At 44.2% G+C, this 23,933-nt stretch overlaps 2 long non-coding RNA genes across 3 annotated transcripts in view; one reads left to right on the top strand and one right to left on the bottom strand.

Moving 5' to 3' along the window:
- LOC120396910 overlaps positions 1-16,989 on the bottom strand; it is a 33,307-nt gene extending 16,318 nt beyond the window's left edge. Inside the window, exon 1 of one of the 2 annotated variants that reach the window (XR_005593523.1) lies at positions 16,876-16,989. This is a non-coding gene — a long non-coding RNA (uncharacterized LOC120396910). Of the gene's footprint in view, positions 1-16,323; positions 16,411-16,875 lie in introns of those variants that run through there. The other variant, XR_005593524.1, reaches the window with a different exon arrangement.
- Positions 16,990-17,174: 185 nt separating this feature from the next.
- Positions 17,175-22,139, top strand: LOC120398879. The gene is made up of 4 exons (XR_005594766.1): positions 17,175-17,410; positions 18,424-18,627; positions 19,179-20,664; positions 21,618-22,139. It is a non-coding gene; the product is annotated as an uncharacterized LOC120398879 (long non-coding RNA).
- The last annotated feature ends 1,794 nt before the right edge of the window (positions 22,140-23,933 follow it).

The following is a 23,933-nucleotide window of genomic DNA, read 5'->3' as shown; positions in this document are numbered from 1 at the left end:
CCCCGACCGGAATCAGGGCCAAGTAGTGCTAGGCACTATGTATACACACGGCTGAGAACACACTCCCGCCCCTGCAGAGTTTATCGTCTAATGTAGAAGCTTGGCTCTCCAAACAGGGCAGAAGCTGGTGCAGCAAGTTTTACTGATTCTTTTGTACGTTATTGTAACAAATAATGAAGTTCTTTCTCAGTCTTTGCTCATATCATCTCTTATTGAAGTCCATGGGAGTTTGTCGGATTAGTAAAATCTAAGGCTGAAATTTTCAGGCATTAGTGCCGGAAGTTATACACCTAACTCCGTATGTAGGTATCTAAATAAGTGACCTGATTTTCAGAGATGCTGAGCACCCACAGCTCTGGACTGGGCCACAGAAGAGCACCAACTTGTTGCTCTATAGAGTCTTTCCCTCAGCTTCTCCAGGGAAAACTAAACCTGATTCAGGCCTCCAGAGACACAGAGAAAAAATATATAAGTCAAGAATTTACTCTAGGCAAGATTTAAATGCCCTGGATTGGGCTGGTGGATTTATAACAAAAAATTGACAAGAGAGACACCAGCTGCTTTACTTAGCTGGCATAATTCAGGAAAAAAAACCCTCTTTCCTTTTGCAGTGAGCATAGTCATTAAAGCTTAGCATTCAGACTTCCCTTTTTAATATTTCAGTATTTTTACCAGAAAATTTGTGTATAATTGATAATTAACCTGCTTAAAAAGTCCTTGAAGATCAGAAAAGTCAGATTTTTTTCTGATGCACCTAAAAACAACTGGAAGGAAAGATTCTTATGTGGGATTTTGCTGTAAGATGAGATGGAAGATAAGGTAAACAGAAGAAGTCAGGTTCTATTTCCAGTTATGGCAGTGTAAGTCCGGAGTAACTATTGAAATCACTGGAGCGGCTGAATTTGACCCAATACATTTTTAAAGTTTAGGTATAGTGTATCATGCAACCGCTACAATCAGTATCTATCAGACCATAAGATTGGTTGTTTTGGTGTCTATCGAATATGCTAATCAGCATCACAATAGTATTTGTCATTTCTGTACCACCTTCTATCTGAGCATTTCAAAGAGTTTTGCCAACATTAAGAGCTTCATCTTGTGATTTTTTAGCAGGCAGAACTCCCACTGACCTCAGGGTTTGCCTGTTTAAGGACTGGATTTGATGATAGCTAATTAAGTCTCACAACACCCGTGAAAGTAATGTAAGTGACAGATTAAGCTCCTTCACTGAAATGCAGCTGTCCCTGGGGTGGAATGCAGCAGCTATGTAACAGCTCACTGTAACACCTACAACACAGTTTAAAATAGCAAGTAAAGAAAAATATTGTGCCTATAGAGGGAAAGTAGGCAAACAGAATGTCATTATCTGAACTGGAATTTGAATGGGACACCAGGGTTTTTACCTCGATCTTTACAGAAATTGCTGCAGGATCTTTAATGGCCGTATGTGGTCAAGACCTTGAGTTGAAGTCTCAGCTGACTGTTAAACGCTCTGGGACACATGAATCACCAGTGTAACTCCACCAAAGCCAAGGGGTTCGGGCTGGTTGGTGAGTGGGGCACGATAGAGTGGGATTTAGGAGTACAGCCATGAAGGTGACATCTAACCTCCCTCAGCCTTGCAAATCTATTGTAAGTTAATGCTTACACGGTTCCCCGGGGAAGAAGGTCTGCAGAGCCAGATCCTTAGAAAGTATATCTCCTTTGAAGTTAATGGCCCTGCACCAGCGTATACCAGCTGAAGATACAGGATGTGATATATGCAGAAATCACAGCAGTACAACAGCGACTGCAGTAATATCAGTTTAACGATGATTATTTTTTCTCAAATATTTTGGATCAAAAATCCCAACCGAAACCTTGATGCCAGGCACTGAATTATGTAATATCCCTTCTTCTCCCTTCACATCTCCGTTCAAGCCACATTTATGAATGAAAATAAATATAAAACCACTAATTTAAGCATTAAAATTTCTATTAACAACATAACCAATGGTAAATCCCTTCCAAGATAGTTTTTATCATTGAACACTGGCTCTCAGACCCTCAGCAATTGCCTCAGGCCCCTATAACACCCTAAGTAGCCATTACGTAATAATGTTCCTCTCTGTTTAATTATTACCTGGCTTGATGTAATGTAATACTTTAACAATATTTGAATATGAAATAGTCTTTAATGAAACCCAAATAGCATCCCTCCTACTTACTAGGCCAAATGCTGCACATGACGATGGAATGATGAGACAAAATGTTTGTCTGATCATTCTGTAATAGCAAGTTCTTTGGCAAGACAGCAGAAGACATAGATAAACAATTGATTATTATCTCTTTTGAAACAGGTGAAATCACTTCATGGTTTTTCTTATTTCCAAAAGAAATAATACCCAGATCTATTCTTTCCTCTCTTCTAAATATGCATCATTACGGGGCACTTTTTAACTCTATGTCTAATGAATGGAAATATTTAGCACAAGACATTTGTCTAATAGACTGATTCTTATTGAAATCCCTCATACATCTTTATGTTTCCCTCTAATATATGGTTCCCAGTCACCACAGAACTAAAGCTAAACATATCCTTTCCAAAATACAGCTCCAAAGAGAGGATTGATAGATTATTTTAAATATGGTAAAACAATAATTAGCTTTGACAATATCCTACATTCAGACTCATTCACTCTCTGTCCAGACATTTCCTTTTTAAAATAACAATACAGTACAATCCTATGCTCCTATTCACTGTGGCTTCTTAAATCTCTCTCTAATTACAGGGGAATAAAATATGCACGATAGGAAGTGAGACATTTCCAGTCCTTAAGTCCTATATGATTTTAAGGGATAGAACCAATAGGGTTCTGTAGAAGTTAAATAAATGACTTATGAGGAGAGGCTGAGGGAACTGGGATTGTTTAGTCTGCAGAAGAGAAGAATGAGGGGGGATTTGATAGCTGCTTTCAACTACCTGAAAGGGGGTTCCAAAGAGGATGGATCTAGACTGTTCTCAGTGGTGGCAGATGAAAGAACAAAGAGTAATGGTCTCAAGTTGCAGTGAGGGAGATCTAGGTTGGATATTAGGAAAAGCTATTTCACTAGGAGGGTGGTGAAGCACTGGAATGGGTTACCTAGGGAGGTGGTGGAATCTCCATCCTTAGAGGTTTTTAAGGTCAGGCTTGACAAAGCCCTGGCTGGGATGATTTAGTTGGGAATTGGTCCTGCTTTGAGCAGGGGGTTGGACTGGATGACCTCCTGAGGTCCCTTCAACCCTGATATTCTATGATTCTATGAAACCTGTATAGAAATTATTCTAAGCATACTATAGAATTGAACAGAGAATTATGTCCTTCCTGCACAATTTGGAAACCACCCAATATAATTTAATACATAAGTATATCTTCACTGTAAAATTCTATAGCTTGATTAAAAAATACCACAGAATGATTATAATTCTCTATTGAATTCTATAGGATGTTTCTTCAGGAGAAGACAAAAGTCACAGTTTTAATTCGTACCAACTACAGCTGTATGCGTTTCTTGTTTAGGACTCAATCCTTCAAGCACCTCCTGACAGGTGCAGAGTAGCCTCAACTCCAGGTGTATTCAGTGGACGCTGAGGATGCTAGCATCTCTCAGGAGACATTCACACCTTACAGGATTGGGCTCTTGGATAACTTAAGATCAATTTCTTTCCTAAATCAGTAGTCATTACAACAGTGTATAATAGACATTTTCAAAATGGCATCTAAAAGAGCCATCACCTTCAAGACTACAGTCAGTGGAATGAATTTTCAATGCATTTCAGGTATCCCTGACAAGATAGACTAGACTCTGAGAATACTAAATCACATTTTTGCAATGCATTGCCATCAGCTATACAAATGGAACTAGGTTTGAATTGTGTATCAGAACATGGCAAGAGAATACTGTCCCCCTAGAAAATGGTTGGCAGTGGTAGAAAGGCCTCAGATAGGGCTGCCAAGCCTCCAGGATTGTCCTGGAGTCTCCAGGAATTAAAGCTCAATCTTTAATTAAAGATTATGTCATGTGATGAAACTTCCAGGAATAAGTCCAACCAGAATTGGCAACCCAAGTTTCAGAGTAAAGAAGCATAAAGTGTTTTGGGGAGGCTGGAGTTTAAGTTGCATATTGTGAGAACATTCAGAAATTCGTGTTTGGTGAAAATGTTATGACTCATATCCTCAGCGTGGGTAAATTAACACAGCTCCATTGACTTCCATGGAGCTGTGCTGATCCTGCCCAGGATCTGTCTCTATGCATATGATCAAAACATTTGGTGTATAAGAAAAGACAAATATTGCAAGACATTTGAAAAGCTTGAAAAAAAACATCACCCTTACAAGAAGCAAAGGAATCAAACATGCAGCTAATGTAATATGATAGCTGACTGATCTTTTCAGTCTTTCACAAAGGTAAATGTAGCCCTGGAAAATGCTACGTATCTGGATTACTTGGCAGCCCAAAGGAAAAGATAGAATCACATTTTGTCAAGAAGTGTGAAAGGGGCTTGTTGTGCAGTGTTCCACCCACTTGTTACAATATATGCTGTGTTGATGTGGATTTCTGTTTATAGAATCTTACCCATAATTTTTCCTCACATGAGAAAGCCCCCTTCTGTGCTCAGTCTGAAGGGCTAAATTCCCCATTCAGTACCACCAGTGCAACACCACTAAAATAAACAGGCCTGATTCTTCTCTCACTTGCTTCACTGTAAATCAGGAATGATTCCACTGAAGTTAATCGGTGAAATCCTGGCCCCAACAACTGTAGTAGGAACAAAATTTCACCCAGTGGAGTTATGCCAGTATGAACCCTGTTTGAAGGAGAAGAATCAGGCCATATGAGCCAACTCTGATCTCCTTTACACATGGACAATTTGCAGTAAATCCTCTGTGAAGTGAAGTTAATCTGGATTTGCACTGGCATGAATGAGGCCAGAAACTGGCCCAGTGTGGTTGCTGCAGGGTCACACTGATACGTCGGAGAGAAGAGCTTAGCTTCATATATGGGCTTCCCCAACTTCAGTGTCATTACAATCTGCTGTTCTAAATGTTTTTGTACTGCCAACAGCTTTATTTTATTTCTCATGATCTACATAAATCATGGGCTCAAAATGCAACTAAGACTAGAGATCAAGAAATGACACCTGGCTTGTTAGAGTGAACCCACACCATGTGCCAATCAGAGCACAATCCTCTACTTAATGAATGTAGCTTTCTCTGCTCAGGAAGTGACTGCAAATAGATTGAGACTTCCTCTAGGTGATTTCTTATCAACTAATTTATTCACTCTCTGGATTAATCACAAGCAGCTCCCTCACTGCAAGTATTGGATTCTTGATATGTGAGTGCCGTTCACTTTGATTGATGATGTAAGTCATGTGGTAGTGTTTCTGTTTCCTAATGGGACGAGTGCAACTCTTACACTTAATCAGGAGAAGGGCTTGATGGACATACTGTGGCTTTTACTTTCCCAAGAAGAGGCAGCAGTCTAGGGAGAAACTGCAGATAAGCAGGATAGGGGAATTTTAAACTTTTTCCTTTCTGGGCCACACAAGCCTTGCCCAAGGCATCTTTCCTAAAAAAAAACCTCAGGCTATTGTGAGATTTACTGGCTGGGTGCGGAACTGAGATATAATTTTCTCTTGTCCTAGTTACACAAAGCACGCCTGCTTCCCCTATAAACCAGGAGTTATTCCATACACTTCAATGCAATTTCACTGTGTGAGAAGAGAACCAGGCCCTGTAACTCCACATGAATGCAGAGTCCCAGCTGTGAAAGATGCAGACAGACCTTTGAATGACTTGTCCAATTGTCTCAGTTTCAGGGAACCGGCCTGGGGTTTTGGGACCCTTATCCTTGCTGTGTCAAGCAAATCAAACTCACCCCTGTACTAGTTCTCCAAATTCACTTTTTGTGAGCATTTCTGTGATTAGAATGTGATCACTGAAGTGTTCGTAGAAAGTGAATGCAGAAGGTGTGTGAGTGAAACTGAAACAAATTTATTCTGAACTCTGACTGCCTCTGCCCAGGAAATGTTTTGCGGTGTTCACTAGGCTCTGATTCGAACACTGAACAATAAAAGAAATCCCTGCCTTGCCAACCTTTTCAAGGTGAGCGCTTTCTCTCCAGTGTAACCACTGCTTGAAACATTAGGAGGCTGATTCTGCCCTCTGTTACAGCAGGTTTATGCTAGTCAGATTCTGTTGGCTGCCATGGAGTAACGCTGGCATAGGACTGGGGTTGCAGAGTGAAGAACCAGTCCTTCTGGTAACAAAACTGCAACTCTGGTGTACACAGACTTTGATTTTGCTAAGCTTGGGCCCAATCCCATGAGGCAAATGAAGAGAAGTTTTCAAACAAGCACCTTTGTGCTTTCTCCCACGCTGCCTGTCATGCTTTGGAGGTGCTCCCCAGAAACACCCATAATGCCACTTCATTGGTCGCCTTCAGACCTCTCCTTAGAATGATCCTTTTCTATGATGCCTACAGAAAAACCAGATAACTGCTAGGCATGCTAGGATGCTGAAGCTGTTCCCTGGCATTCGGATTCATTTTTTTTTTAAGGCTTAAAGGCCAGAAAGGACCATCATGATAATCTAGTTGGACATCCTGCACATTGCAGGCCACAGAACTATGCACATCCACTCCTGTACTAGACTCATAACCTCTGGCTAAGTTACAGAAGTCGTCAAATCTTGATTTAAGGAATATTGTCTCATTGTTTCCTTGTAATCCCCCATCAGTCTGTCTGTGTCCATCTGTTGTCTCTTGGTTTACTCTTAGATTGTAATCCCTTCCGGGCAGGGACTATCTTTTGGTTTTGTGTTCGTACAGTGCCTAGCACTGTGACTGGAGCTCTTAGGTACTACAACAGCAATAAGGAGAGAAAATACTGAATGCTTTCCTTCAATGTGCTAGGAATCTTTAACCCCTACTGACTGCTCATGGTCAAGCCCTTTTATTTTCAAACCCATATATCCATAAATGAGAGTATTTAGTACATTGCGAGTGCCCCAACTTCATGCTGAATCCAGGTTTATGGCATGAGGCTTTCCAAATAGCTTGGCAAATGTAAAGGGACACCGCCTGGTAGCTTTGGGTCAAAATCTGTTTGTTTGTTTAACAAACAATTGATCATGGAATCATAGGGTTAGAAGGAACCACAAGGGTCATCTTGAGGTAGAATGATGTTGAGGTAGACTCATAGACTTTAAGGTCAGAAGGGACCATTATGATCATCTAGTCTGACCTCCTGCACAATGCAGGCCACAGAATCTCACCCATCCACTCCTGTAACAAACCCCTAACCTATGTCTGAGTTATTGACGTCCTCAAATTGTGGTTTGAAGACCTCAAGCTGCAGAGAATCCTCCAGCAAGTGACCTGGGCCACACTGCAGAGGAAGGCGAAAAAGCTCCAGGGCCTCTGCCAATCTGCCATGGAGGAAAATTCCTTCCCGACCCCAAATATGGCGATCAGTTAAACCCTGAGCATGTGGGCAAGACTCACCAGCCAGTACCCAGGAAAGAATTATCTGTAGTAACTCAGATCCCACCCCATCTAACATCCCATCACAGACCACTGGGCTGACTTACCTGCTGATAATCAAAGATCAATTGCCAAATTAATTGCCAAAATTAGGCTATCCCATCATACCATCCCCTCCATAAACTTATCAAGCTTAGTCTTAAAGCCAGATATGTCTTTTGCCCCCACTACTCATCTTGTCTAACCCCCTGCCAAGATGCAGGATTTGTTGTGTCTAAACCATCCAAGACAATTGGTTACAAATTTTTTCATGACTTTATAAAATTTTGATGGCAAATGTTTTTGGTTTGGATTTAAACATCCCCTGCAGTACTCACAGCCCAGACACTACAGCATCAGGCCAGTGCATGAGAACCAGGGAGAGAAACTAACTATAAGTAGGGCTTAATGTTTGTCACAGAAGTCACAGACGCCGTGACTTTCCACGACCTCTGTGACTTCTGCAGCGGCCGGTGTAGCTGACTCCAGGACTGCCCAAGCAGCTGGCCCAGGCGACAGCCACACCGACTGGTACTGGAGCAGCTCTGCAGCCAGCCACTTGGGTGGCCCCCCAGCCAGCTGCACCAGCGCTGCTCAGGTAGCCCAGGGCAGCTGGCCCCAGGTACCGCCCGAGCAGCGGCCGGTGTGGCTGGCCCTGTGGAACACTTAAGCAGAGGTCCTGGAGGTGGCCAGAGCAGCCAGTGCTTGGTGGCCTCCAGCTGCAGTCCCGGGGTGGCTGGAGCAGCCACTGTTGGTGGCCCCTGGAAGTTGGGGCCACTGGCCTCTGGAGCACATCTCTGCCCCCAGCAGAGGCCCCCCCAGATGCACCCCCTAGCAGCAGCCCTCCCTCAGACACCCGCCAGCAGCATTCCTCTGGGGCACCCCCCCAGCAGTGACACCCCCCCAAAGATTTAGTCAGGGATATTTATCGTAAAAGTCATGGACAGGTCACAGACCATGAATTTTTGTTTATTGATCGTGACCTGTCCGTGACTTTTACGATAAATATCCCTGACTAAATCGTAGCCTTAACTATAAGCAAAACTATTTTCTACAATAAATGTAGTATTTTTTTTACAAGATAGAAAAGTAAACTAGTGGGATAGATAGTGACAAATAAATTAGATGTTAACATTCTTACAGTTTTTATTGTCTGAGATGTTATTGGTAACACAGGCCAGGACAGTTGTGGTTAAAATATTACAGTATCTGATTTCAAACCTAACCTAAATAAAAGGAAATACATATTTCCAGACATTAAAAAGGACATATTTTCACATACGCTGTGAGCGCAATATTATACTTGTTTCAATTATTATTTATTTACCACTGCCCACGTGCTTGGGCCTTTATGTAGGCATAAAATAAAGAGAGACCCTGACCCAGAGAGCTTAGATGTAAAGACAAATACTAAGACTTGAAATCCAGAGGGAATAACTTGGAGATTCATTAGTAAAAACATTTTAAAAAATAAAAGGTATTGTTATTTTACTGCCAGTAGAAATCACATAAGAATCAATTGTTCTGGAGGAACTTGAATGAGTATTATTTTGTATTCTTTTATTGTTTCTCTGTTCATTTTACAAGGAAAATACAAAATCAATAAAAAACCAAGAGACTGGGTAGCTGCTTAAAATGGTACAAAAGAAGTATGGTCCCATGCTTACGGTGCTCAGCTGAGACTTGTGAGATGGGGATTCAATTCCTGCTTTGGCCACAGATTTGCTGTGTGACTTTGGGCTAGATTCACAAAATGCCTGAGGTGCCTAAATCCCAGAATCAGGCCTCATGGGATTCACAGAGCCCCTGCTCAGCTCCCCCTGAACTTTGTAGGTGCCTAAAATTGCACTTAAAAGTTCCCTAGGAGCCCTTGCTGCTGCCTTTGGGCACGTGCACTGCCGGCCCCTGCCAGGCATATGGACACCTAACCCCAAAGCAAGTCACGATCTGGGGAAAGATAGGTTCTCCTCCGTCTAAGCCAGCTCGGTGCCCTACAGGTGAGCTTATACACAATGTCTGCGGGAGAGAGGACGATGAAGACCTCCCTCATAACTTTTAGCCTTGGGTCTGACCTTGGGTCTTCCACCTCTCAGGAGTGCCCTAACCACTGGGTCATAGCTGCCGACTTCCTGGGTACTCCAGGGCTGGAGCACCCATGGAAAAAAAATAGTGGGTGCTCAGCTCCCACCACAAGCTCCGCCAATCAGCTTCTCCCTCTTCCCCCCAGCACCTCCCACCTGCCAGTGATCAGCTGTTCAGCAGCATGGGAGGCGCTGGGGGGGGAGGTGGCAGAGGAGTGGAGGCAGGGCGCACTCGGTGGAGGGAACAGAATGGGACAGGAAGAGGCAGGGCGGGGACTCGGGGGAAGGGGTGGAGTGGGGGCAGGACCTGGGGTGGAACATGGATGGAGCACCCCCCCCGGCAAATCACAAAGTCAGTGCCTCTCCACTGGGGTATGGGGATATTCTGATGTGGGGCTCCCTCAGTCTCTCTGGTTGAAGCTGTTCCAATCTGGATAAATAATTAAGAACTTCATTAAAGCAGGGGGACTGGATCCGGGGTCTCCCACGCCTCAGCTGAGGGCTCTAACTTCTAGGCTACAGAGTCAATCTCATGCATGCGCTATCTGGCCCAATAATTTGTCTGTTATTCATCCACAGTCAAACAGCAGGAGACAGACCTCAGAGCAGACTATCCCACAGCCCTGTGGTTAGACCAAATCCCTGCTCCCCCTGGTAGAGGGAGGACTTGAACTGGGGGGTCTCCCACATCCCATCTGATGCCCTAATCACTGAGCCAAAAATTATGGGAGGGAGGCATGGTCCTCTGCCGCTGGTCTGCCTAGGTTTCTTTGTGAATCTAGCCCTTAGTCTCGCTGTGTCTCAGTTTCTTATCTGAAGAATGAGGGTAACACTTCACTACCTCACAGGGCTGCTTTGAAGATAACAAGACTGAGACCGTCAGTGACAATGGTAATGGGACCATACCTTAGACAGCTATCCCCAACCATCATTATTACAAAGCAATGCAAACATACACATCTATTGCTTTACGGTTTGGATTTCTTTGCTCATTTTCTTAATGTTAACGCAAGCAGTGTCACATGCCTGCTGTGAGATCGGTGCATATGAGTTATAAATGCAAGCTAAAATATGTGCTTAGTGAGGACATCACCTGAGGGCCATTAATTCATCCAGGTAGTATCAGATTTTAAAGAATTTTTCTAATTTCTCACCCACGTAAAGTTATTTTCTCCATCAGAGTTGTGTTTGACAGCTCTTTCAACCTTTCTAAATAAACTGGAGGTGAGCAAGATTTCTATAGGGGATTTGATGCTGCAGTATTTCACGTATGCTAGACTAAGGCAGTGTAACTGGATTGATTTCCCATGGCACAGATCATCTCATAGTAAAGGGAATTCTCCCTGAGGATCCTCTCATGAAGATCGCCCACATCATCCCATTGAGGGATGGAGTTTGCCCTCCCTGAAAAAGGCCACTGGGTTCATTCCCAAATCTGGCAGACTCTGAAGGACCCAAAGGAAGCCAAAAGTAACTGTGCAAAGTCCCTGAGTGTCCACATCAGCTCTGCTGCAAACAGACTCCCATGGGATCTTAGTATGCAGGGGCATTTCTTGGAAAAGATAGTACAGCCTGGCCCTCTGTCACTCCCTGGTCTGCTCACTCCTTCCCCCTGGCCTGTTGATTCTATACTCTTCCCAAGCATGGAGTGGGAATGCGTGGACAGGGATCCATGGCAGCTGAGCCCTCCTTCCACATGAAAGGGGGCAAATGATCTACATGCAGATCTAGGAGATGTGATCTGGTTCCGCGTTATTTATCACTGGAACATATGTCAGCTCCACTGAAGAAGAGGGTGCCTCACTCAGGGGCTAGGAAGCTGTTGATTAAAAGCTATTTAAAAAGCAAACCAATGATAAGAATACTTCACTACCATATACGTGGCCTTTGACATCAGTGGGACACTTTGCCTGAGTGATGGAGTAGGGCTGGTCAAAAAATGGGAATTCTCTTCTGTGAAAAATGTTGAAGGAGTCCACACAACTGCCTCCTTCTCCAGATCTGCGGTCCTCCACACAGCCCCCTTCCACCCCCCCAGCCCACTGAGCCCAGGATCCTGAACATAGAGCAGATAGGTGCTGTGGCTGCAGTATATGCACGAAGCACTCATCCGAGAGGAGCAGTTTAATAGTTGGAAATGAACATTGCATGAGCGGGGTTGAAAATCAATATGGATATTGGCAATAAAATAATACAGTTAATCTAGTGAATATAATCAGTCTAATGTGTACAGACAACAGGACAAGGTCTACCCTCAATTAAGCCTGGGGAAGCACAAGGAGTTACAGCTATAGCTAAAGGCAAGATTTGGCCCAATGTCTATAGAGGATGACAAAAGTTTAGGGAAATCCAAAGGAAGGAAAATAATAACAGGCCAAATACCACTGATTTTGTCATGCAAAACTCCCATTGATATTAATGGGGAGCCAAATTCATCTCCCTTTGAAATCGGAGAAGCCCCACTGAAGTCAATGCAGTTGCAGCTGAACATGTCCCTGGGATTTTTTGCATGTGCAGGAATTGTAGGATTTGATCCAAGATTGCTAATCTAATAAGAAAATGCATAGCACTTTCCAGCCAAAGATCGCAACGCACTAGAGACATTTTACAAGCTCTCGACAAGGATACATCTATCCATTCATAAAATACAGCCACCTCTAAGGCAGCCTCTTTTACAGGGCACACCAACACTACAGAACAGCTACGGGCAGTTTGTGGAGAATAGTACTAGCCAATGAAGTCTGCCCAGCAAGGGCAGTTTCAGTAGGTAACTGGACAGAGCCGTTTCAAGTGGGATCTTTAATCACCAGGTGTGATGTCATCTAAAAATAGCATCTCTTGCAGCACAGTGCCCCCCTACGCAGTGCTGGATTGGATTCAGAGGGAAGCATGCCCAGGTCTGGGGTTGATGCTTATACAGCAGTGCAGCCTGGGACCTGCTGCAGTACGAACGGATTTATGGGCTTTAGGGATGGGGTTGAGGGTTACAGTACAGAGCATCCCCCAGAGCTCAGGGCTGGAGGATGCCTTGTAACATAGTGCATGGGGCAGTGCATCCCAGAGCTTTGAGAATGGCAAGCAATGTGACCTTGGGCAGCCCTTAGCTACCCTTCTGCAAACAGGGATAATAATACTTCTCTACCTTGCAGGGGTGTAGTGAGGATATTTACATTAACCATTGTGAGGCACTCAGTTACTACAGCAATGGGGGCCATATAAGAACCTAAGATAGATACATAGATAGGCAGATTGATTTGTGGGCAGTGGGCTTGGGCTTATGTGGTTTCACGTCCATCTCTGGAGCTTTTAGGGGAATGCCTTGGGGCACAGAGTTGTGAGGAAGGCTGATGGAACCATGAATTCCTAGGGTGCTCAGCTAAGGGGCAATGGATAGCTGGGGTTTAGAGCTAGAAACCGTGGATTGATTTAAATCACAGATTTTAATTCTGATTTAAATCAGCTAGCTCGGAACCTTAATTTAAATAATTGATTTTAGTCGTGTTTTCCATTTGTACTAGTTATTTTGCTAAAGAATGATTGCTTTTAGTTGGCTGGTAATCATTAAAACTTGTGGATTTGCAACTAAATGGAGCCTCTACACTCAATTTGGTACTTTTTTGTTCACCAGGAAGATATGCTATATCTATACATATTTATTTAACCAATTATGTGGCTTAATATACATTTATTCAGATTCTTAATGTTTACATTTTTTATTATTTTAGAACATTTCTTATTTACTAGATGATCATTAATTTGTTACTTGCAATTTGTATCAGGCTCTGGTTGGGTGCCAATTCAAATTAAATTAAAGTACACAAAACCATAATTTTAATGTTTTAATTTTTAAATAGAATTACCTTAGATGTGCTGAAAACATAAGGAAAAAATAAGTTTAGCAAAAAGTTTATCAAAACATGTTTTGCAATTAAAAATAACTGATTTATTAAACAAAGGAAGTGTCTGTCATTAGGGAATTGAAGGGATTGTTTCTGGTCACCATGCCCTTCAAGATTTTAGAATTAGTAGATTTGGTCCTCTCACACCAAATTTTTATTATTCATAGTTTGGAAGAGGAAAACAAGCTTTCCTGATTTTTCAACTTCTAATTTATTTTTTAAATGTGAATGAATTAGTTATTGAACTGATCTAGTTGCATAAACTGAAGTTAAATATTCTCTCTGCACCTGCAGAAGAGGCTATCGCTGTAAAAAGCTAGTTTAGCACATCAACAGACTCTGGTTCCAGGTGCCTAGCTAGTGACTTCCACCAGTTGAGGGATTAGACTTTCTTTAAAACTTGACAGCAAAAAAACACTGCTTAATATCACGTTTTGTATTTAACGGAGATTATTTGAGTAGATGATAATGTGTTTAGGTCTTAGCATAGGTTGTCTAGTTAAAATTTAATTTAAAAAATCCATTAAAAATATCACCCCTTGTTATCCACCCTGGCTGGAAAGGGGAGGGGAGGTTATGAGGCACTGCGCCCCCTGTCGGGAGGGGAGGGTAGTTGTTTGTGCGGCAGCGCCAGACAGAGGGGATGGAGTGAGAGCATCAGGAGGGGAAGGCATGTTACAGCCCCAGCCCCTAATGCTGAACTCCAGCCACCTTAGCACAGAAAGGTTGGGAGCCCCTGGCTGAGCGCAAAGGGAAGTGATCCCCTCCTGCCCCCCCACAGTCACCAACTCCGCTGTCTTGGCATCCCTGGGCCTCTGCCTGTGCCTCACCCAGGGAAGGACTCAGCAGCCACCGCCCCCATTTACAGGGGAGGAGGATTTTATTTTGCTCCAGCACTGGGTGTGTGTTGGGGTGGGGAGGGTTGACGGCGACCCAGACTGATCCCCGCCCCTCGTCCCCGCCTTTGGCACCCGCAGTGGAGTGAGGGCGTGCAGCCCCACCCTCCCCCCACCAATCGGGGAGACGGCACCGGAGTTTTGTATCCCAGAGACTCAATGGGGCTCGGGGGTGACTGTGCAAAGCCTGGGACTAAGCCCCAGCCACACTGCAGGATTGCTCCGGCCCTAGCCCGGGCAGGCGGTTATTATTTGCATGCATGTGTCAGGGGCTGGGCCTCCTCTGGCAGGAGCCTGTTTCCAGCCCCAGGTATTTACCTCTGTGTTTTGATCTGTCAGTGACACCGAGCGTGCAGCCGGCGCCTCTTTGTACTGGCTGGAGAAGCGAGACTCACCTGTGCCGCGCGCTTGCCTGCGTGTGGTTTGTATTGTTATTTGCTAGTTTCCCGCCCCACTGCTTTGCTTTATAAACAGCCCTAGGAAGCCAGGCTGGCGGCTAGGAAGTTGCTGGGGGTGGAGCTGCTGTAGTGAGAGCTACAGGCAACTTTTTACGAGCCATCTACTTGGACGTGTGAGAGCTGCGTGTGTCGGGGGAGGACGGGATCCCCTGCTGCTCGGTGGCTCTGGGGGCCAGGGGTGTTGCCCTGCTGCTGGGTCACCTTTCCGACAAGGTGTTTACAAGACCTGAAAGCAGCAGTGGAGAACACAGGTGGGGAAACTCCTGTCCCGCTGCATCAACACTCCCATGCTTCCCCCCCACCCCTTGCCTTTTAAAGACTGTAAACCAACCACCAAGGAGTAGCCATAAATTCTTCCAGTGGAAATAATCTGTTTAGATAGTTCCTCCTTTCCTAAACATTAAATCGAATGACAGAGATTCGTTATAGAGACAGTTATTATGCACTAAATTCCTTAGCCCTCCACCAATTAAAAATCAAAAGAAACCTTCCCCCTCCGAACTGCGTAGAAACAGACATAGCACCAAGAATGAAACAGAAATAATCGGGACAAGTAACTTAAATGATAAGAACATAAGACCGACCATACTGGGTCAGACCAAAGGTCCATCCGGCCTAGTGTCCTGTCTTCAGACAGTGGTCAATGCCAGAGGGAATGAATGGAACAGGTAACCATCAAGTGATCCATTCCCTGTTGTCCACTCCCAGTTTCTGGCAGAGGCTAGGGACACCATCCCTGCCCATCCTGGCTAATAGCCACTGATGGACCTATTCTCCATGAATCAATCAATCTTTTTTGAACCCTGTTATAGTCTTAGCCTTCACAACATCCTCCGGCAAAGAGTTCCACAGGTTATACGCGGTGTGAAGAAATACTTCCTTTTGTTTGTTTTAAACCCGCTGCCTATTAATTTCATTTGGTGAAATTTAGTTCTTGTGTTATGAGACACTGGTAAAAGACACCCGCTTTATAACTATTACAAATCCACTCTGCAGCGAAAGGTGCAGCTGAGTCTGTTGTTGTTGTTTTTACCTGGGAGGGTCCTTTACATTATAACAGGCACAATCACAAAACCACAGCACTTGGATCCCTCTAGACTGCAACGACCTACCCGATCGCGGTGTTAAGTGATCAGAATCTATCCGCCCCGGCAGATCTCCCAGCACAAGCAGCCTCCCGGCGGCGCACACTCCGCAAGCGAGTGAAAACCGCGCCGCGTGGTTGCTGTTGCTACCTGAGAGTAACAAAAAGTGCAACGTTCTGCTGTGCGGATGTGGGCTCATCCCCAGATAACAGATAGGAGGGGGGGGCAAGGTTGGGCTCAGCCCCGGTCCAGGGGTCAGAGCCTGCTGGTGCACTGCACCTGTCTGATAAAGAACCACCACGCAGCAGCGTGGGGCTTCTCGAGTGGGATCTGCCTCTGTGCTAGGAGCCCCCACTTACCTCGTCTGGCCCGGTGCCGCCCGCGCTGGGGCGAGGTGGCGGCGGCGGCTACTCACTAAGCAACTCGCTTTCGCCCCGCTGACCTTGTGCCAGCTTTGTGGGCTGATCCGCAAAGGGCGCGGGGAGTATCTCTGCTGCGGATCAGCCGGGGCCCTGCACGGGTCAGTGAGTGGGACTTGAGCCCCAGGGCCGGGGCGGCCAGCCGGCTCGGTGCAGACAGCACGGAGCTCCCCGCCCGGGGCCTGGGCACATGGCAGGCATAGCTGAGCCGCGCCCCAAGGAAACACACGCCCGCCAGCCCCTCTGACACGGGGTGTGTGAGAGACACCGTGCAGGTGTGTGTCAGAGCAGACACTGTGTGTGTGTTGTTATACCTTGCGCTGCGCGTGGGAGCAAGACAAACTATGTGTGTGTGTGTGTGTGTGTGTGTCGGTGGGTGTGGTGTGGTGTGACACGGTGTGAGGATATCCCTGGTGACAAAATGTACCCAGACATTGCACAGATCTATCATCACACCCCCACCCCATTATTTCCCTTCATTTGTATCGTTACCTGAGTATCAGCCTAAGGAAACACGATCTCCCCTAAAATACAGCCGCGGGGGTGTAACAGACAGAAGCGGCTCCAGGGCCACTGTGGCAGCACCTATGTTAGGGGAGAAAGTCCTTTCGCAGGGGGGCTGGGTGCCCGGTAGGAGGGAAGTGACATGATCCTGTGCCATACATCACACACACCTGGGGGCGCTAAGCACATCAACCCCTGTAATTGACACATCCCAGAGAAACGCGTCCACACCTAGCCCCACCCTAAGGGCAAGCCGCCTGGGATGGACTCCAGGGAGAGGAGTGTCCAGGAACCCCCTCGGGACGCTGGGGGGCCCCGGCCGGCCCCTTTACTCCGGGTGGGAGCCGCTAGGAAGGGATGAAAAGGCAGGTTCGGTTTGCACACAAACCAGCCGGCCAAGGGCTGGTGTGCGAAGCTGTCAGTTTCAGGGGGGGTGCTTTGCTTTGGCGCCATTTTTACTGACCTTAATTAGGCCAATTACATCAGCAAAGTAGACGAAGTTAAAGACTCCGGAACTAATAAGGTTTGTAGCTCTGAGGCAGCCTTGGCCCGGTTCAAGGACTGGGGGAGGAGAAGGAGCCAGGTAGCTCCCCTAGAGACACAACAGAGTTTAAACCTGGGCTTGGTCTCACCCGCTCTGCAGTAAAATAAAAAGCCCAGGACCTGGGGCTGGTAAGGCTCTTCTGCCGGCCCTGAGAGGGGCTTTCATGCCCCCTCACTTAGTACTGTACATTTGCTCTCTGTCTCTGGCCCCTCTTTCTGTGGAAGAAAATGGAAGTTGCCTTTTGTCTGGCAGGGGTCAGACAGAGCCGTTTTGTTCGATAAGGCTTTAACGCTTTGTGAGCACGCAGAAAAGCGAGCCCAGGGCCCTTGGACAATCTCCATTGTTTTGCAACTAAAAAAAATAAATACCCGGGCGGGTTCGATTTAAAACACCAAGTTCATGGCATTTCAAAGAGAGATGATACCCAGCCTACAGATTTGTTAGAAATAAATAATGAAATGAAATGCCAGGCAGAAGAAGTATTACAGACGTTGCTCTTGGGGGTGTGGGAGCGGTGATCATGGTATTTTGCCATCTGGTTGTTATTTGAAAAGGTTTGTCTCTGTCTCCAGTGAAATCTCTGATAGGGGTGCACGCCCCAAATCTCAGACATGGGAGAGGGGGACTGGAAAAGAGGAAAGTATGAAAAAGATGAAAGGTATTAGCAATACTTTTTGCCTTAATGGCATGAACGGTCCGCAAAATTCACAAGCAATGTAATGCACCAGGTGCCAAGCCAGACTTGGAGACGTGTGTGTGTATATATATATAATCGCCTCCCAAATAGTTTATTTAAGCAACAAAATTAAAAAAAGGGATCCTGAAAGAGTCTTATGAGCTGGTGTGAAGGGTATTTAATTGACTATTTCGTTTGTTTAACGTACGATTGCCCAAATAAATAACGCCGGGAGGAAAGTAGGAGTCAGGAAATTGAATGTGGTTTTGTCTCCAGTGAAGTTTCCCTTGAGTGGTTTCATTTGGAATCTGTCTAGCCTTGCAGCCTGTACAACTTCTAAGGCGTCCAGTTTGCACCGACATTGCCCTAGGAACAGATCCCAGCTTCTCCACCTCTGGCGAAAGAAAAAGCGCAAACAATATATTTGCCACATAAAACGTCCGCCAGAAGAACAGAATATGTCATTTCACAGTCATTAGAATGCCTGGAGAAAATAGGATTAGGCCCAAATATGAGCAAGGTAAGTAGGCTGAATGGCTAGGTTCAATAACGCGTGCCATTCTTTACCTTTATTTTAAATATTGTTTCTGCCTGGTTGTGTTATTTGTCAGATAGTGTTTGTTGGGCCCAAGAGGGGCACGATGAGATAAGATTTTTGTGTGGAATTTTGGAACGTTTATAACCTTGCAAAAACGACTCCTGCCACTGTACTGTGTAATAACCTATTTGAGGAAGAAAAACCAGGCTTCGGTTCTCTAGGCCTTTGTTAACGCCTCTTGCCCCCTGGCGTTCCCTCGATGTAAGGACAGGAAGAGCAATTACCAAAACAATAAATAGCTTTTTCAGCGGCGAGTTCCTTTTTTAAACAAAAAAGCAAACAAACAAAAAACCCCAAACAAAAGTTGTATTTAAAAAAAAAACCTCTAAAGCCAACCCCCCTCCATTAAAACCCCTAAGAGCTTCAGTGCAGTTAACTAGCGGATTGTCTGGGTGAAAAAGGCAGCAAAGTAGGAGTTTGGTTACTATGAAAGGAATGCATTTATTTGGCCTTTTTATTTTCTTTTTGCCCAGGTTCTCGGCTTCGGCAGACAGCGCATGCCATTGTCTTGAACAAATCGTTTTCTGTAAGGGGAATTTAAACGATGATTTATAATGAACAACAAAGATTGAAAAAAGTTGAAGCCTTCGGTAGCAGAAGTAACTGGGCTTTAAAGTCAAGGTTTTCAAGATCTAAGAGTAACTAGAATGTGGCATCGCATGAAATTTACACACTAATAAAATAGTGACGAGAAAAAAAATCAGCCATAATAACTGACGCAGACAAACTACCCACTTCAATAAGCCACGTTCCTTGAATAGCATTGATAACCTTTTCTAAAACACTGTATTTAGTAGTGGTCAGGGGAAGCTTGTTTTAGGTTGCAGGTAAAACCTGGTGTGCTTATGTGAACCCTGCTGTAACCTCAATGCTTTGTTGTGATATCAGCCCTGTTAACTTGAAAATATTTACAGGGTAGATTGTCAAGTAGAAAAAATGTGGCAGGGAAGAAGATACATTAACAACAATGAATTGTATGTACACAGGGAGTGTAGATGGCATGATTTAAATGCAAACAAAATGCTTCGAAGCTGATCAAAGGAATGTGCTGTGAGCTGCAGATTGTTTTGTATTTACTTTCTACCATTTAATTGTTGTCTAAATGTGTCTGTTCAGTTTGTGCGGCTGTGCTTTGCCTGGTGTATCTCGTGCACAGGCGTTGGTGGGCCCCTTTGTAATTAGCTTAGTGGAAACTCATCAGGGCCATGGAAAGAAAAGTCTTTTCCATTTTGATGTTACCTGGCACGACCTATAGAAGTCAAGCAAGGTGATGCCTCTTTTTCTTTCCCCACCAACTCTTGCTGATTTCATTTTTATAACGGACTTAGTTTGCAAACTCACGCTTGATCGCGGCTTGTAAAAATAAATCAATAACCACTTGGCACAATGCTGGGGATTTGTATTATTACACCTTCACCCATCTCCCTGCTCTGCCTGGATGTGAGCAAATCTGGGGCGACTTTAGTCCATTGACCTGCACTGCTTGCCTGGCATTTTAATTTTACATCTCTGCAGGCAAGGTTTGGAGTAAGGGCTTGCATCTCTCTGGTCCACTTTGCGGAGATACCTGTATCTTTAAGCCAGAAAATCCTTGAGGAGCTTTAGCTTCAGTCACGTCTCTGCTATCTGGCTCCAAGTTCAATACTATTTGTGACATTTTAATTTTCTCTGCTCTCAGCTTCTCTATCCCTGGGAGTTTGCACACTGCAGGAGCTGGGGCGAGTGTCAGAGCTGGCTGTGGTCAATCCGGCCTGGCCGGATATTTGTCTGTCAGGCCATGCAGGGACCAGTGATTGACGTGCCAGCTAACAGTCACAATACCCTACCTGAGCCTGGTGTTACATGTGCGAATACCTGACAGGTCTCAGCTACTGGTGGAGAACTGAGATGGCCTGGGTAGAGTTCTTAAAAACTGTGGGGTAAAGCAGAAATCACGAAGATTGATCATTTCGTTATATGGTATGTCTATCTATGAACACTAAATAAACAAGACAAACGAATCTGTCTGTCTGTCTATCATGACACTGGCTCCTAACTGCGATAGTTGAATATAGCTTACATACAGATACATGTACCTCGATCTACGTATGTTAAAATATCTGCACATATATCTGCACTACCTGGATACATGCCCATCCTGCACGACTATACAAACATGATGATGTGCTTATGGATAAATCATTATTATACAGGAGATTTTTCGCTCCTCTCCCATAGTTTGTGGAAGACACTATCTTGTTTTTTCTCTTTTTTAAACACAAGAATTGAGATTCCCAGCATCAGGCAGGTTCTGGTAGGCCCAAAGTCCAGTCGGCCTCTCCCACCCCCAGCTATGAGTTATTGGCCTGGGAACTGATATTACTAGAACAAAGAAAGGAACAGAAGAATCCGTTCTGTGATTCGAATCCTGACTAATCCGATTCCAGTACGGTTGGTCAGCAGATGGACAGGGCTAAGAAAATAAGAGCAGATTTCATTATTCTTTTACCGATTGGATTAAAAAAAAACCTTCACGGTTACAAGTGAAAAAAATGGCAGGAAACATGGGTCAAAATTATAAGTATCGTTCTGCAGTCAAAAGAAAATCTTTATTTAGATTTCCCTAAAACCAAATGGTGCCCTCTTCACTTTGGTACGAGGGAAATCAAGAGAGAGATTTTTTTAACCCCCCGAAAAATAACCATAATTTTGACCCAATAAGTGACTCTAAAGAGGCACGTTTGGTTTTGAAAGCACATTACACTGTCAGGCGGCACGAACGGGAAAAGGACAAACATGGGGCTTGCAAAGTTAGGAAGGAAGGAAGGAATGTGGCTCCCCGCGTCCCTTTCTGTATTATTTTTGCGCGGGCAGCCTGGCTGTGGGTTTGTACTTGACTCCAGCCGGATTCTAGCAATCTTGTTCTTTTCCAGCTGTGATCCAGCCCGCCAGTGTCCTTGGCGGAGAGAAAAATTATCAGTGGGGATCACGATCAGCGCGTGTCTGTGTGATAAGAACGAGTCCATCTAGCAATAGTCACAATCAAGCAGCAGCGAGGGTGGAGAATGTACATTTCTCTGCCTAGCAATGGTTTCATTGCTCCCCCTTGCCTGGGCATAACGCTTCCTTCGCGAACAAAACCTTCTTGCGCCTCGGCGACGCTCCGTCTTACGATCCTTCCCTTCGTACCCTCGTGAAAAACCACTAAACGACGACGAAATGCAACATCCTCAAACCAATTCAGTTGTTGTGTGTTTTCAACACGGTCGCTGAGATGATTAAAGAACAGGTCACCCCTTGATAAAGTTACATACAGATCAGCTGTCGTCCTCTATGGATACCCTACGTGTTGTAGAAAGGAATTGATTCAAACTCTTATTTTTTTTAATTGCATTCAAACCATTTCCCTGGGCTAGTATATAGATTGGGTTTAATTCATTGAATATGCATTGTAAAAGTTTAACAGCAGTTGCAGCCAGGGGTTCAAAATTGCAAAGTTAAATATTTGTTTTTAATTTTCTGGCTCAAAAATTTTAACTAAGAGGCATGATTCCGCCTGCTCTAATGTGCTTGCATAAATGGGTTTGTTATTACTGCTTTCCTGCTGAAACAACATTTGCTTCCCATTCGGACACATCATGTTTGAAGTGCTGGCAGGCAGGAGAAATCTCCCATCTAATATGTAAAAAATGAAATGAACTTGCTTCGCAGTAGAAAAAGCTTGGTTCAGCGATTTATACAGGCAGTTAGAAAAATTAACAAAACATGGCAGTCCTATTAGTTTTTAATTAGATTTTCTGATTGTAGACATGTTTAAAGGACCAGATTGTATGTTTATAGAGCGAAATTTCCTCAAGGGTCTATTTGATTAAACATATTTACAATAACTCTGACGTTTAAACATTGTCACATTTTTAGGAATAGCTAATGAAAGAATAATTTTAAGATTAAAAAAAGTTACAAAGAAAAGTGCATTTCAATTTACCATTAGGTACCATACACTCCTAGAACTATAAATATAGACCAGTTCCTATATAGTTAAACAAATGATTTATTGTCTTTAGTACAGATCAGTTATGTAACGTAAGTTACTGAGAATGGTATAAGGAACAGATTTTTTTGTTGGTCTGCTTTACGTTAGGAAACAGACTATCTGTATTTTCAATGTATTAAATAAAGCCACACCATACGAAAGAATAAATAATGATGTTAGTAAACAAGTGGAAGTTGTAAGAGATCAAAATAATGTATATCCAGAGGATCCGATCCACAAATAATTAACTGTCATGCTCTGAGTACTGAAGTGAATACTTCATTACATTGCATTTAGCTGAAAACGAAATACATTCATTTTTAAACTGCTTCCTGGAACAGTTTAATATAACTCTTTGGCTATTAAATGTCTTAGCGTGGCTCAAGGTGCTGGCTCACCCTTATCAGTCTGTGCATTGCAACATTGAGGGTTATCATACCATGGTCACAACAAGTGCATGAGCGGTGGTTAGGGAGTAAGCCACTGGCAAAGTCAAACTACAGGTAGCTACAACAACATCAGTCATCTGATTTTTTTCCTGAGTTGCCTTCAGCATTCCTGTCAAGGTTCTCCTGGAAGGTGAAGTACAGACTCTGATCTGTTCTAAACGTTTCACAACACAGCTGATTCCCTACATTCAATGAGATGCCAGGAGGAAAGCATTTTACCCCCAAACCCAGTACTGAACAAAAGTTGCTGGGGGGGTGGGTTATCTTCCCAGTGTCTCACGTTGCTCTAGGTCTGGAGACAGGGTAAGAATAACTGATGGCCGTGTACAGTTAACTTTCTACTTATACTGGCTAGGCACATGCCACTTTTTCTGCAATGTGTAGAAATAGATCCTTAGACGTGTAGAAGGATATTTACACACCTAAACTGTCGGTCCAAGTCTCCTGGTTGAACAGACATTGCCATGTTTCTTTTCGTTATAGGTAGGCTGAGTTCACCCTGTAAGTGAAATGACAAATCTTGATGTTTCCAGTGTCATTGAGTTTTATTTTCACTAAAAGGAAGCTTTTTTTTTTACTGGCCAGGCACTTCCCTGTGGTGTCACTGACTAGTCTGATGCTGGATGTTTTGATTAAGCAAATGGTGAAATAAACTGTCAAAGAAACAACGGAGGCATTAAAAGTTCTGATTGATGAAAGCCCACAGAATAGATCAGAACAAGAAATTCTGAGTCAGGGGATGAGTAGTTGGGAATTGAGGAACTAGT

This window comes from Mauremys reevesii, linkage group 2 (assembly GCF_016161935.1).
Source record: "Mauremys reevesii isolate NIE-2019 linkage group 2, ASM1616193v1, whole genome shotgun sequence".
In the NCBI taxonomy this organism is placed as follows: Eukaryota; Metazoa; Chordata; order Testudines; family Geoemydidae; genus Mauremys; species Mauremys reevesii.
This window is presented reverse-complemented; position numbering and strand designations above follow the sequence as displayed.